Source organism: Kogia breviceps, chromosome 17 (genome assembly GCF_026419965.1).
Source record: "Kogia breviceps isolate mKogBre1 chromosome 17, mKogBre1 haplotype 1, whole genome shotgun sequence".
NCBI lineage: Eukaryota > Metazoa > Chordata > Mammalia > Artiodactyla > Physeteridae > Kogia > Kogia breviceps.
In genome coordinates this window covers 75,192,921-75,208,070 of record NC_081326.1, presented here as the reverse complement: position 1 = coordinate 75,208,070, position 15,150 = coordinate 75,192,921, and the positions used below count along the sequence as shown (strand labels likewise).

The following is a 15,150-nucleotide window of genomic DNA, read 5'->3' as shown; positions in this document are numbered from 1 at the left end:
CTTGCGATTCAAACATTGGCTGTCATTGAAATGACTTTACTGCAGTAGAAGTCTCTCATATAAGCACTGTTGTGCCTTGTAATTTTATGTTGGATTCATTAAGAAATATTATCAAGTCTTTAGCAACAGCTAATTTCATTGAATACAATTTTTCGATAACAGTGATAGTTGAAGGAGGGTCTTTTTCAGAAAAATTTCAATCATGGCTCTGAGGTCAACAAGTCACAACAAAACCTACCCCCAATCATTAAACTGCTGTATGGGAGGACAAGTCAGGATATTTCAGTGAAGTTTGCTGTTGATGCTACTGGTTCAGTAACACATAACAGATTAAAATACATTGCACAGAGTACGTGCTGATGAGGAATACAATGAATAACCATAGTTTAAATAACTTTAAAAGCTTAACAGGTTTTAAAAGCTGTAAATGTACAGCTTACATTTTCATAATCTTTGTAAATTTGTCCAGCCAACCCTTCTTCTGCTTCCCGTGGTTTTTTTAAAAAAATATTTATTTATGTATTTGGCTGTGCCAGGTCTTAGTTGCAGCATGTGGGATCTTTAGTTGCGACGTGAGAACTCTTGGTTGCGGCATGCATGCGGGATCTAGTTCCCTGACCAGGGATCGAACCCGGGCCCCCTGCATTGGGAGTGTGGAACCTTAGCCACTGGACCACCAGGGAAGTCCCTCCCCATGTATTTTTATTGTCATCATTTGTATTCTACTTCAGGTTGTACTAAATTAGTGTGTTCTCCAGTTCTTTGAAAATATTCTCACCGGTAGTTCCACATACGCTATTCTTGGAGGCCAGTTCCTCAGTACCATTGGCTCCTTGAATAAATAGCTGCGCAGTGTGGGAACCATCTGTTGACGAATCAACAGCCAAGGAGAGCCACCCGGAATCATTTGCCTCGTTCTTTAATTGATTATTGATGTTGTTTCCCATGTCCTCAACTCTTTCAGCAACTGTTCTTGCTGAAAGGCTGATAGTCTTAAGCAGTTTTGTTTTTTCTCAGCACATTTCTTTGGCCGTGCAAACATCCGTGTAAACTGAGGGACTGTCTAGGATCTTGAGCAGAGAAGTGGTGTGTCTGATTGAGAGTCCGAGTCACGTGCAGCGTTGGGAACAGGCACTGGGGTGGCCAGGGCGGGATCAGGGAGGCCGGTGCTGCGTGGGCGTGGCTGCCGCTGTCATCCTTCAGCTCGGGTCAGCCTGGTGCTGGGGGATGTGATTCCAAGGGCAGTTTGGGGGCGTGTTTTGCAGGAAAAGCCGACAAGATTGGGTGGGGAGTGTGGGAGGAAGGGTTAGGGATGACACCCTCAGCAGTTGGCTGAGGGGGGGTTGACCGCGTGCGGAAGGGTCGTGTCGGAAGGCCACACCTGAGCTTTGAGGGGTCTGCTGGGCATTTTACGCCACTCTCTTTGGCGACGTTTCACTGCTCTGAGCGGGCTAGCAGCTGATCCCAGCATACAGTGCATCTGTCAGGGTTTGGTCAGGAAAACAGAAGCCACTCTAGATGATTTTTCAATATAGGAACTAGAATCCATCACTTCTGTTGGAATAGGGCTGGCAGGGTTGAAGGTCAAGGAAGCAGCCGTGACAGTGAGTGTGTCCCAGGAGCTCATCTGGAATCAACAGTGATCTGGACAGTTGGAGCCGCTGCTGCTGATCTCAGTGGTTGAAGCAGGTGGTTCCTGGGGTCTCCCTCTGGGGCCACTGGGAATTCTCTGTGGAAGCCACTCTAGCTCTTAGCTGCCACAGTTGGTGAATTCTTTTTTCTCCCTGCGCATCGGCCTGCAGCTATGCTTCTGCCCACAGTTGCCTCCTGAGGGTACTTATCTCGTTCATCTTACCAGTCTTGCACAAGTGCCTCTTATTAGTTTCCTCCAGCCCTGTGTCGTGGCAGGAGGGGGTTTTGGGAAACCCAGTTCTGGCTTCTCCTCTGTGATGCGCAGGAGAAGGTGGAAGGTGGTGGCTGCAATGCAGGGTTGACAGCAGTCCGTCCAGGACAACAGCTGGGCAGCGGGTCTGAACTAGAGACACATTTTAGAGTTAGCAGGAGACAGCATTCAGAGTGAGCTTGCCTGGGAGGTAAGCACAGCTAAAAGGAGAATGGACAGAGCCCTGGGGGCTCTGGAATTGACTGGTTAGAGAGAGGAGGAGGCACCTGTGAGGTGAGAAGAAAGCAGGGGAAGATGGCATCCTGGGAGCCAAGAGGAGGGGAGAGGAAGTGACCGACTCTTGTCAGGTGAGGCCAGAGTACTGACCACTGAATCGAGCAGTTTGGAGATTATTGGTGATCTTGGATAGAGAAGTTTATATGGAGTGGTGGGGGCCAAAGCCCGTGGGTTTAAGAGCTAAAAAGAATTTGTGATATTGAGTATATTGGGTGTGTGCTTGTTTATGGGATTATTTGCATAATAGCTGCTTTAAAGGCTTTGTGGGCTCATTCTAACATCTGTTTCATCTCAGTATTGACTTATCTTGATTTTCTTTTCCCATGGGAATCAAAGTGTGCCTGGCTCTTCCTATGCCAAATATGTGTTGAGCACATCCTCCACATTTAGGGTATTTTGTTAGGGGCTCTTTGTCATATTTAAATCTGCTAATTTGGTGGTGGTCTGAATTCCAGTCTCCTTTCCTAATCCACCTGCTACTGTGTACTGTTCATTAAATAGCTTCTGCAGTTGCTCCATCCAGGTTTACTTTGCTGTCTCCAGGAGAGACAGGATAGAGTGTGCTTTACTCTTCCTTCCCTAGACCTGGGACCCTGCACTGGCACACTGCTTCCATTGTGCAGGTAATGATGGTTTCTGGTTTCATCTGGGCCATTAATGTCCAAATGACTGTCCCTTGATCAGTTACCTCTCTCGGTCCCTACAGGAGATGCTCCTTCTAATTACTTCTTGAATTTGGTTCATAGGTCCTTCTTTTGGTGTCTCTCTCAGGTAGACAAAATGACCCTTAGATATACCGTAATAACCATTAGTTCTTTCGAGTATGATTGAAGGGTTGACTTGTCTTGAATATGTTAACTGTGCCTATTAATTTATTTGAGTAGAATAGTGTTTTGTTAATTTTTTTTTTTTTTTTTTCCCCTCGGTACGCGGGCCTCTCACACTGTTGTGGCCTCTCCCGTTGCGGAGCACAGGCTCCAGACGCACAGGCTCAGCGGCCATGGCTCACGGGCCCAGCTGCTCCGCGGCATGTGGGATCCTCCCGGACCGGGGCACGAACCCGCGTCCCCTGCATCGGCAGATGGACTCTCAGCCACTGTGCCACCAGGGAAGCCCTGTTAGTATTTTTAAGCCTTTTGCACAGTAGAATTTTTTGGGAATGTTATTCACAGTGCAAAATAGAGCAATGGTTAAGAGCATGGACTTTGGACAGATTTTACTTTGAGTCTCAGATCTGATCCTTGCTCCCTGTGGGATGGTGACCAGGTTGCTAAATTCTAATTTTGTTATCTCATCTGTTAGAGATTATCATAACTCTCTTACAAATGTGGTATAACATAGTTTGTACATGGCTAGTCATATAAATAAATAAGTAAAGAATTAACCTGATGTTCAACAAATACAGTTCCTAACAATGTAGATATTTCTGTCATGGGAGTTTGAAGGCTCATCTAGTTTTTCTTTTTTTTTTTAAAGATTTATTTTTATTTATTTAGGCTGCACCGGGCCTTAGTTGCAGCATGCATGCCGGATCTGGTTCCCCCACCAGGGATCAAACCCCGGGCCCCCTGCATTGGGAGCGCAGAGTCTTACCCACGGGACCGCCAGGGAAGTTCCTGAAGGCTAATCTTAATCATTCTCCGATTCAGTTTGATCAGTTTCTCCAAGAACTAGAAGGCGGTTTATATTCATCATTTATTCTGCAGGCATAATAGGCAGTCTGTTATTAGTGTTGTTGTTAATATTGTTTTTTCTGAATTTAGTAACTTTACCTCTTCTTTCTTGTTAATGTATTTACTTAGTCATTAGTTTAGTACCAGGCATCTCAGAGATGCCTGAGACATTGCATCCCAACCTGTGAGCAGCACCACAGTCTAGTATTAGAATATTTTTGGCTAGAAAATTAGTTTGAAGCATAAAGAAGCTTTCGTTTGCCCAGGTGATTTTCATAATCATATTCACATTCTTTATATATCTTTGGTTTTTAAGAAAGTTACTTCTGACCTAATATTTTTTAGAATACAGGTTGCAGCTTGCCTACGTACAAAACTGTTGGTAGACTGAGCTTAGAGGAAGGGCAGCCTATGTGAAATGGTTGTATATTTTGGACATTGGAGACCATCACAGTTAACTTAAATTGTTAGGATGTTGTGGGTTAAGAAGTAGTGGGTTTCGGCCTTATTTAGCACTTAGCATCGAACAACCAATTCTTCTCCAGGAGTTCAGCCTACATGCTTAATTCGAGCCAGATATCTTATAATTTGTCAGTGTATCATGTTGAATGTTACGCAGCTTTAGGAAGAGTTTTTCTGCTGTGCTTGCTTTGGAAAGCCCAGATCATGTTCATTGTTTTAACAGTAATATTATCTGGTTAATTTGGGAAACCGGAATAGCATCATGATTTTAAAAGTGCTGTTAAGCTAGTGTTTGAATCCTTGATCTCTCCCTTCCTTGCTGTGTGACCTTGAAAATTTCTTCAGACTTAGCTTTCTTACGTGTAAAATGGGAACACTAATAGTAACCAGCTAGAGGCGTGAGGAACTAGTACTTATAAAGCACTTAGGAGAAAAGCTGTCACTGTATGATGATTATCAGGGTTGTTATTGAGGCTTACTGAGAGAGATGGATGTTAGAAAGCTGGCCACGTTGGATTGTGCATTGAAATGAGAACAATGTAAGCATGGCGATGGAAGGAAATATTTTACCTGTTAATGAAACAGATTTAGAGTGTGCAACTGGTGGGAAATTTTAGTTTGCGTGTTAGAAAGGGAAAGGGGTTCAGGGCAGCCCAGGTGTGTCTATTTATATCCATCATAAAACACCATTCATACCCAAAATGTAGAGAATATCCATCTTACAAATATCTTCAGGGACCTGGCAGTGTATTTTATTGTATAGTAAGACAGGCTTAGTTTCTGTTTATCTATCTGGAGCAAAAGATTTTATTTATGTATTTTAATTATACAGTTTGGGAAATATCTCATTTTCTCTATTTGAACTAGTTCAAATTTTTATGCTTATATTTTATCAGTTTTGTAGTTAAAATGCATAGCTTCATATTCTTAATAAAGATAGATTGGCTCATGTGATAAACAGGAGTGCTGGAACTCAGCATGCACTGAGTCTCCCACTGCTAACATGGCAAGTGAGCAGGCCTCCTGTTGCTTAAAATGAAATGTTGTTACTTGAATTTTCCTTAAAATACAATAGGAAGCAAAGAGCAGTTATAAGGCACTCAAAAGCTAGTGTATCCATTCATTTATTCAGGCATTGTCACTCATGCATCGAGTATATGTTTATTGATTAAGTGCTCTACGTGTTTGATACAGCGTATACCATTGCGTATATGGTGGTGAACAAAAACCAGACCTGGGGAGTGTTTTGCCTTTCACAGCAAGAAGAAAGCCAGTTGTAAGAGACTTGAATTTCAATGAATGAAGTTTTCAGGTTTGTACTCCTTTAATAGAAAAGAGGTCAAAAACAAACAAGGAAAGAAAAGAAAAGGTAGGGGGCCTCTAAAGAGCACATGTTACTTACCTCCTGCCACTGACTGGAGTTTTTTTGATCTTAACTTTGGTTTTATTTAATGGTCTGTGGGCCTGAGGCTGCAGAGCTGCAAGAGGCTGCCCATTGTCCCTAGAATCTTGCTGTTTGGGTGGAGGGAGAGGCTGACAGATCGGGTTGGATTTAATATCCACTCTGGTAAGCATGTTAAACCGGAAGCTACACCACAAGGGTCCTTGGGGGCAGGACCATGTCTCTCCTGTTGACTGATGTGTGTTCCAGTGCCCGGTACCATGCATGGCATGTGTCAGTCACTCCAGAGATCCCTCTGTCAGTGATGGCATGCTGGGGGAGTGCAGGAGAGAGGGGCGTGGCTCCCTCCAGGTGTGCATCCTGGTTCAGCCAGGGCAGGAATATCCAGGTGGAGGGACCTGCAAATGGCATAGAGGTGTGAGGGAGGGCACATGTGTTCTGTAAACTGGAAGTAGTTTACCTTTGCTGGAGTGTAGGATTCCTAGGAGGCCAGTGTTGAGAGATGTTAGGACTCTGGAGAGTTAGATTGGGCTTGATCAATAAGGGCCTCATGCCATAACGTGCAGGAAGCCAGATTCCCTAATGCCCAGTCTGACACTTTTCATGTTACACAATGCATGCCGTGTCAAAAAGCATCATCACGTCTTGGGGTACTAATCCATTAGTGATAACTTGCCTATTGAAATTCTGTAAACCATTGGTGAACTTTTCATATTTTGGGGAGGATGAGGATATAGAATAAATATTTGTTTTCTCAGGAATAAAAATCTTTTAAACTCTTGAAGGACAAGAAAAGTCTGTATGTCTTTGACTTCTAGTTCCCTAGAAGAATGCCAGGTATGTAGAGTAGGTACTCAGTACGTGAATAAACGCAAAAAGACCTTTGCTCTCATGTGCACTGCTGTAGCAAGCATTACACTGGGTTCTGGAAAGTGATTGCTGAGAAATGGCCCTCTACAAGGTCTGCAGGCCAGTGAGGGGCAGAGAGAAGCAAGTCATTGGTGGTGGGACAGTAGGTGAGTAGCTTGTAGAGAGATGCACAGGGTAGTGGGTAGTGTGATGGATGGTCACCTTCCTTTGACCACTGAATCCCGTGTTCTTAGTTCTTTTTATGCCTGCTGCTTATTTCCCCCATACTTTCCAATAGCCTGTTAGTAAATCTTCCACAAGGCCAGTCACATAGACTCTTCACGTTCTCTTTCTGGGATACGATTTCCTGGAGATCTGTTTTCTGCTTTTCTGAGCCGGTTGTTCCTTACGCCTTTTCCTGTGGTGTTGCCCCTGGACGTTCCTTTGCTCTCATCCTTTGGCTTTTCTCCAGAGTTGAGTTTCATGTTTGTGGTATCGCTTGTGTATGTGTTTCTTGACTGACTTCTTCGTTTGGGTGGAGCACACCATACAGAGGTGAATCACTTTAGAAAGGTGGTCCAGTGTCTTTGGGCAGGTGCGGCAGCCTTCCACGTTCCTTTCTCGTGAGCCACGTTGCTCCCCGACTGTCCTCTCCTGGCGCACAGCTCCCGTTCTGGAATCTCCTTTCACTGTCATCCTGGAGATGCCCTCATCTCTTCATCGAAGCTCGTGTTTGTCCATGACTTCCTCCGACTTTGTTATGCTCACAGTTTAGTGGGGGACTTTCTCCAGTGGCTTCCTGAGGCGGGATGCTTACGAGGCAGAAAGTTCACGAGTGAGCGCGATGGAGGAGGTGGCTGGCATGTGGCCGGCGTGGGGTCCGTGTTGGCGTCGCTCTGCTCCGTTGCCTCCTGGGCGCACGTTACTGGTCTTCAGTTCAGAAGCTTATTCTAATTTTTATTCTTGGTAGGTAACTTTTTTCCTTTCCAGCTTTAGAAGCATGTAGGAATTAAAAAATTTGTCCAAGTCTTTTAAAATGTCATGATGTGTGGGTCTCTTTTCATCTACTACTGTTCTGCTTATTTAGTGGGGACCTTCATTCTGGTAACTTTTATCCCTCAGTTATGGGAAAATTTTTTCAAGTTATCGTGCTGAAGATCTTCTCCCTTCTGTTTCCTTGTTCTTTCTGGAAGTCTTGCTGTCCACAACTTGGGTGTTATAGACAAGTTCTGTAATGTTCTTATACTTTCACTCCAGTATACTTTTCTTCCCACCTTCCCTCCCTCCCTTCTCCTTGCCTTCCTTCCTCCCTCCCTTCCTCCCTTCCTTTCTTCCTTCCTTTTTATTTTGCTTTCAGGGAGATGTCTTCAATGTGACTTAACCTTCTTCCTTAGTTTTTTATTTCTGTGCTCAGGTTCTTTAATATCCAAGAGTTCTTATTTTGTTCTTTTAAAAGAACATCCTGTGTTTGTTTATTGATTGCAGCATCTTCTTATCTCTAGGTTATTGATTGTATAGTCTCTGTTTCTTTCAAGTTATTTCCCTCCTTGCTTCCTTCCCTCCCACCGTCCCACCCCTGTGCTTCTGTCTGCCATGGACTGGGCCTTTTGACTTTTACATCAGGGGACTCTGGGGGGGCCATTTGTTGGGGAGCCCCCAGTGTATCTTTTGGCCTTTCTCCTTGGCCTGATCAGATTCCCCAGACTCTTATCTGTAGAATTCTGAGGGCCGAGGGGGTGGGTGGTGGGAAGCTGAAGCATCCACTGCTGAGTTATGTTCGCGGATGAAGTCCGCCTGTGTTAGTGCAGCTGGACAGGGGGACTTCAGTCCAGAGACGCTCTGCTTTTTCCAGGGAGTGACCGTCCAGTGTGTGTCAGAGATGGTGTTGAGGTTCTGGCTGTGGCTTAAGCAGCTTCACCTGCTCCTCTGTGTTTAGGCCTCCACTTTCCTCGCCCCCAGTTGTCTGCACTGGTGCTGCCAGTTCGGAGCCTTCTGGGCTACCGATGTGTAAATGGAATTGGGTCTTAGTTTTTTCCACTGCTGGCTTAGGATTTGGCTTTCTTGGCCTGCTGGGTCATTTACTATGCTTACAATCTTTCATAGTTTCCGTTTCCTCCAAGTTTCTTTTCTTCTTTTTTCTTATTTGTTTTGTTTTGGTCTTTTATCTTCCATGTGAGAAACTTTTCTCACAGCTTCCAGAATTCTCTTTCTTTTTCTCCTTTCAGTTCTGCCTGAGCTATGTTTTGTTTGTAAAATTTTTTTTATATCCCTTTAGTATGATTTTGGTGGGAGAGGATGAAATAGATGTATATATTGTTGGTGATCTTACCCTGAACTTACTTTCTAACTTTGTGCCTCATGAATATATGCTTGTTGATATGTTTTAATAGTTTTCAGTTTTCCACATGTATTTTCTCAACTGGAATGTAGGTTTGAAGACAGGGACTTGATAACATGTTTGTATCCGTCATTCCAGGTCTGGCACAGCATGCGTGGTAGGTATTCAGGATGGCTGTGAGGGGATGAACACAGTAGAGCTTGAAAAAGTGGCGGTGAAGGTGGTTTTATAAACGCGCGTTGTCTTTTCTTGTCAGGTTCTTTCTGACCGCTATGGAAAGAGGAAAGAGAAACTAGGAGTATTTGTAAATCATCGTTTGACTTCGTCACAGAGTTATGGTGGCCTTCTGAACTGTGAGTCTGATTCTCTTGCTACACTTGTGTCTTGGTTTTTTGTTTTGCTTTGATTTTTCTTTCCCCTGTCTTAGGGTTTCTTTGACCCACAGTAGAAACAACGGTAGTGAATTTTGCAGACTAAGTGAGAGAAAAACAGAAGTTATTTAGTACCTTCTCTGTGTAGATACTATGTATATATTTTTGCTGAGATAGTGTAATAATAGTGATTAACAACAACAGTAACATTGCATGCTTTAGAATCGTGCCTGGTGCCGTATAAGCACCAAGTTATGGCTGCTGATGGTCCTCACAATAACCCTGTGAGTGAGGTCGCTCCTCTCCCCTCTTTCATGTTTGCATAACTTAAGTACAGAGAGGTTAAAGGTTACTAAGCTAGTAAATGCAAAGCTGGGATTCAGACTCAGTCTGGTTCAGAGCTTGTGCCCTTTACTCTGGTACCTGATTCTCATGGGCTCTGGATTCAGTTGGCAGCTTAGCTACTTACTACTCTTTACTAGCTACCTAAACCTAGCTTTCCCATCCGACGAGTGGTGTTTTGATAGCCCCGTCCAGGGCGGTGAGCGGTGTGTAAGGTGCTCAGCGCTCACACATGTTAGCAGTCATTCCATGAGAGTTTTCCCATTTTCATGAGAGGAAGGCTGGGCTCTTTGTAATTTGTAACCTCAGAATTTGTTTCATGCTCCACCACTGGGAGATTGTAAACTTGAGATTCTGTCCCAGTTTCTCGTTTCCAAAGACTGCTCTTTCTGCTTAGTTTAGTGGTAAATCAAGGACAGACAGTTGGTAGACGATTCATACATCTCTCCTGGGGTATTGGCATTGGTAAGCACTTCGTTGTACCAATATGTTGTGTTGGTAAAAGCCTCATGAACTTGGACTTCATGGATTCAGTATTCATGACGATTTATAACTGTGTTGAATTTCACTTTGGCCAGTGTCCTTGTCTTGGATGCCCAAGTGGCAGGGCCCTGGTTGTTTTTCCATTTCCTTCTGAAGGTCAGCTCACTTTCCTCCTTTGTTCTCTTTCTTCCCAAGCCACTTGTGTTTCTACAGAGGCTGGGTATTAGGGAAGGGAAATTATGTCACGCAGTTTCAATTTCCTAGCAAGGCCCGGAAGTCTTACTCCTGTTTTTCCAATTCCCCCTGCTCTTTACTGGCTGCAAGAGGAGCCTCTTCCTCACGGCTGCGCCAGATGTGATTATGTCGCAGGTCGTGCGGTGACAACCTTGTTTCATTCCCTCCTCCCAGAGTCCGGATTATATGTTTCTTCCTGTAACTGTAACATTTATTTGCGTGAAAGTCTGTTTCCTAGAGTCTTCGAAATAAAAAAGATTTTATTTCACCTCTGCATCTTTTCTGCTTGACCCATAGGTGGTTTTTGCTAAATGCTGAATGAAGGAATATTTAATGCTGGACACAAAATAAGTTCTCTTAGTAGATCCAAACAAGAGGCAGAATATCAAGTGTAGCTTTTCAGCAGCATTAGCGCTTAAAAATATCTCATCTTGGTACAGCACAAGATGGTTACATGCGGGGGCAATATTTAGTAGAAGTTATTCAAAAATCTTCTTGATATAATATGCAGTGTTAGCAAAGCCTGACGGGAGAGTGGTGAGAGGACAGGCCAGCTCCTGATGAACCAAGAGCCTCTTCCCAGCTCAGTGGGGCTTCTTAGCACCAGGACATAATCTGCTGATTCTGTGTTGGCTTTTTTTTTTCTCCCCCAGTATTTGAAAATATATAAGCCTAGGAAAATAACCTTCTAACCAGCGTTCCTGTAATTGTTTCCCCCAGCTCCAGACAAACGGTCAGACCACATGAGTAATTCTGGCCTCCCCCAGAGTGAGTCCGGAGCTGTGATGCTGAGGTCCAGGCCCCTGGATCTACCTGAGTGCCCGGTAGTAAGCCCGTGGCCCGCCTGAGCCCCTGCAGAATGGCTCTTCTCCCGAAGCTGCTTTGCCAGAGCTGGCTCTTGGTTCTTGCTGTGTTTTGGGGTGTTGGGCTAGAAGGCAAGGACTGGGATGGAGGAGTTTACAGCCGCAACCCTAAGAAAACAAAGCAAAGTTTTGGAGGAGTGGAGTTGCTGAAATATGTATGGAGATCATTTTCAGGGTTAATGGTTTGTGGGAAGGTGGTAGAAGGAAGGCTGCCTTGAGACCCTCTGAAGACCCCCATTTTGTGAATAAAGACATCTTGTAACTCTCTCGTGCTCCCCTCCTGGAGGCCCCTGGAATCCTCTGCTTTAGCCGTTTCTTTTAGCGTTTGCATCCATGTTTCCTAACTTTATTTCTGTACTAGTCAGGAGTCACTGATGCATCAATTTTAGAAAAAGTTACATTTTCAACTTCGCTATACAGTTAAATCACAATTTTTGTTTAGACCCATATTTTAGTTTTTAATTTTTCTTGACTTTGTAAACATTGCTCACTGTTGAGCCAGTTAATTCAGTGTGATTACGTTTCCTTATTCAACTTTTTGTTTTCCTGCTTTCTTGGACCTCTGATGGCTACATTTTTTTCCTGTTTGCTTAATATTCTTAAATCTGGCTAAGAGTTCTCACCTCCTCTACTAGCTCTGTAAGTAAGGCTGATCAAGTATTTTAATTCTGTCTCAGCCCCAGGACAGATGTTCCTCCTGCCTGCTGGAAACGGTGCCCCGGTTGAAGAACATAGGGCAGGTGGGGCAGGAGCAGGGAGACAAGGTAGAAACGCTGACGGAGAAAGGTCTGGTGGGAAGTTCAGAGGGAGGGGAAGACTGTCTTCCTGGGGGAGCCTGCAGGGAAAGAGAAGAAGGGCTGGCTGTAGCTGGGGAAGGGCATTCCAGGTAGAGAAAGCGCAAGAATAAGCACAGAGATGGACCTAGATTGTACAGAGACTGTACACATTAACTGAGTTACAGACTCTACCCTTAAGAGATTTAAACAGGTTTACATGGGAAATGTGATTCAGGTTGTTAAACATCTGATGTAAATTTTTAATGTTGTCCTAAAACCTGAGCATAGGAGTTATCAGGACACTTGAATCCAAGTGATAAACTTTTTTTTTTTTTTTTTGGTGGTACGCAGGCCTCTCACTGTTGTGGCCTCTCCCGCTGTGGAGCACAGGCTCCGGACGCGCAGGCTCAGCGGCCACGGCTCACGGGCCCAGCCGCTCCGCGGCACGTGGGATCCTCCCGGACCGGGGCATGAACCCGCGTTCCCTGCATCAGCGGGCGGGCTCCCAACCACTGCGCCACAAGGGAGGCCCTAGGTCAGTGCTTTTAAATGAAACACAGCTCATGTGCTGTACTTGTAAATTTTCTGGAAAATAATATGATAAAATTGTACTTTTTTAAATATTAGCTTAGCTACTGATTTTACTACCTACAAAATCTCAAGTAATTTCCATTTTGACAGAGAGAAGCCTATTCTTTCTTTTGGCAAAACTCATTTTATTTTATTATACTGATATAAGATATTTGGTTTATTCTGCATTGTGTTTAATGCAAAGTAGCATTTCTTGGCTGCCTTACCAAATGCTGTGTTGTTTATCATAAACACAACTGTTAATCCCCACTCCTTCAAGCAGAGGTCATTTTCTTCCAGTCACTTGCCCACCGTCAGCAATGGGTAGTGTAGTGAGCAGTGGGCGAAGCTGGGACTGGTGAGTGAGCGGGAGGAGAAGGGAGATACTCGAGGGCTTATTTGTTGGTCAGCACACTGCTGAGTGTCCGCTGTGACCCAGCCCTCTGCTCTGCACTGCTGAAGGTCAGTTTTTCCCTCTGATCTTGCAGATGATCGGTTGGAAATTTGGAATCATTTTTTGGCTCTTCTTCTAGTTTTTGTTGTACATTTTAGTAACTCAGTCTCTCCCTTTAAAAAATATCTTTGTTGGGCTTCCCTGGTGGCGCAGTGGTTGAGGGTTTGCCTGCCGATGCGGGGGATGCGGATTCGTGCCCGGGTCCGGGAGGATCCCACATGCCGCAGAGCAGCTGGGCCCATGGGCCATGGCCACTGGGCCTGCACGTCCGGAGCCTGTGTTATGTGGCGGGAGAGGCCGCAGCGGTGAGAGGCCTGTGTACCGCAATAAATAAATAAACAAACAAACAAACGGGACCTAATGAAACTTAAAAGCTTTTGCAAAGGAAAGGAAACTATGGATCTGTGGTCACCTAATCTATGACAAAGGAGGCAAGGATATACAATGGAGAAAAGACAGTCTCTTCAATAAGTGGTGCTGGGAAAACTGGACGGCTACGTGTAAAAGAATACACACCATACACAAAAATAAACTCAAAATGGATTAGAGACCTAAATGTAAGACTGGATACTATAAAACTCTTAGAGGAAAACATAGGAAGAACATTCTTTGACATAAATCACAGCAAGATCTTTTTTGATCCACCTCCTAGAGTAATGGAAATAAAAACAAAAATAAGCAAATGGGACCTAATGATACTTAAAAGCTTTTGAAAAGCAAAGGAAACTACAAACAAGACGAAAAGACAACCCTCAGAATGGGACAAAATGTTTGCAAACGAATCAGTGGACAGAGGATTAATCTCTAAAATATATAAACATCTCATGCAGCTCAATATTAAAAAAAACAAACAACCCAATGAAAAAACGGGCAGAAGACCTAAGTAGACATTTCTCCAAAGAAGACATATGGATGGCCAAGAAGCACATGAAAAGCTGCTCAACATCACTAATTATTAGAGAAATGCAAATCAAAACAACAATGAGGTATCACCTCACACCAGTCAGAATGGGCATCATCAGAAAATCTACAAACAACAAATACTGGAGAGGGTGTGGGGAAAAGGAAACCCTCTTGTACTATTGGTAGGAATGTAAATTGATACAGCCACTGTGGAGAACAGCATGGAGGTTCTTTAGAAAACTAAAAACAATTACCATATGACCCAGCAATCCCACTACTGGGCATATACCCAGAGAAAACCATGATTCAAAAAGACATATGCACCCCAATATTCATTGCAGCACTATTTACAGTAGCCAGGACATGGAAGCAACCTAAATGCCCACTGATAGACGAATGGATACAGAAGATGTGGTACATGTATACAATGGAATATTACTCAGCCATATAAAGGAACGAATTTGTGTATATTGAAGAATCCTTGCATCCCTGGGATAAATCCCACTTGATCATGGTGTATGATCGTTTTAATGTGTTGTTGAATTCTGTTGGCTAGTATTTTATTGAGGGTTTTTGCATCTATATTCATCAGTGATATTGGTCTGTAATTTTCTTTTTTTGTAGCATCTTTGTCTGGTTTTGGTATCAGGGTGATGGTGGCCTCATAGAATGAGTTTGGGAGTGTTCCTTCTTCTGCAGTTTTTTGGAAGAGTTTGAGAAGGATGGGTGTTAGCTCTTCTCTAAATGTTTGATAGAATTCACCTATGAAGCCATCTGGTCCTGGACTTTTGTTTGTTGGAAGATTTTTAATCACAATTTCAATTTCATTACTTGTGATTGGTCTGTTCATATTTTCTGTTTTTTCCTGGTTTAGTCTTGGGAGGTTATACCTTTCTAAGAATTTGTCCATTTCTTCCAGGTTGTCCATTTTATTGGCATAGAGTGCTTGTAGTAGTCGCTTAGGATGCTTTGTATTTCTGTGGTGTCTGTTGTAACTTCTTTTCCTTTTTTTTTTTTTTTGACTTTTTTTTGAATTTAATTAATTTTTTATACAGCAGGTTCTTATTAGTTTTCCATTTTATACATACTAGTGTATATATGTCAATCCCAAACTCCCAATTCATCACCCCCCCGCCATCCTTTTTCATTTATAATTTTATTGATTTGAGTCCTCTCCCTCTTTTTCTTGATGAGTCTGGCTAATGGTTTATCAATTTTGTTTATCTTCTCAAAGAACCAGCTTTTAGTTTT

General features: G+C 43.6%; 1 protein-coding gene across 37 annotated transcripts in view; it reads left to right on the top strand.

Moving 5' to 3' along the window:
* Window positions 1-15,150, top strand: part of PTK2 (protein tyrosine kinase 2) — a 247,644-nt gene that overhangs the window by 21,334 nt on the left and 211,160 nt on the right. For 24 of the 37 annotated variants that reach the window (XM_067017362.1, XM_067017365.1, XM_059043007.2 and 21 more), the window contains exon 2: window positions 9,160-9,256. The exons of 9 other annotated variants lie outside the window; for them this stretch is intronic. The gene's annotated coding sequence lies outside the window, so the exon portion shown is untranslated. Of the gene's footprint in view, window positions 1-9,159; window positions 9,257-11,053; window positions 11,161-15,150 lie in introns of all 37 variants that reach the window. 4 more of the 37 variants (XM_067017377.1, XM_067017376.1, XM_067017373.1 and 1 more) reach the window with 1 other exon arrangement.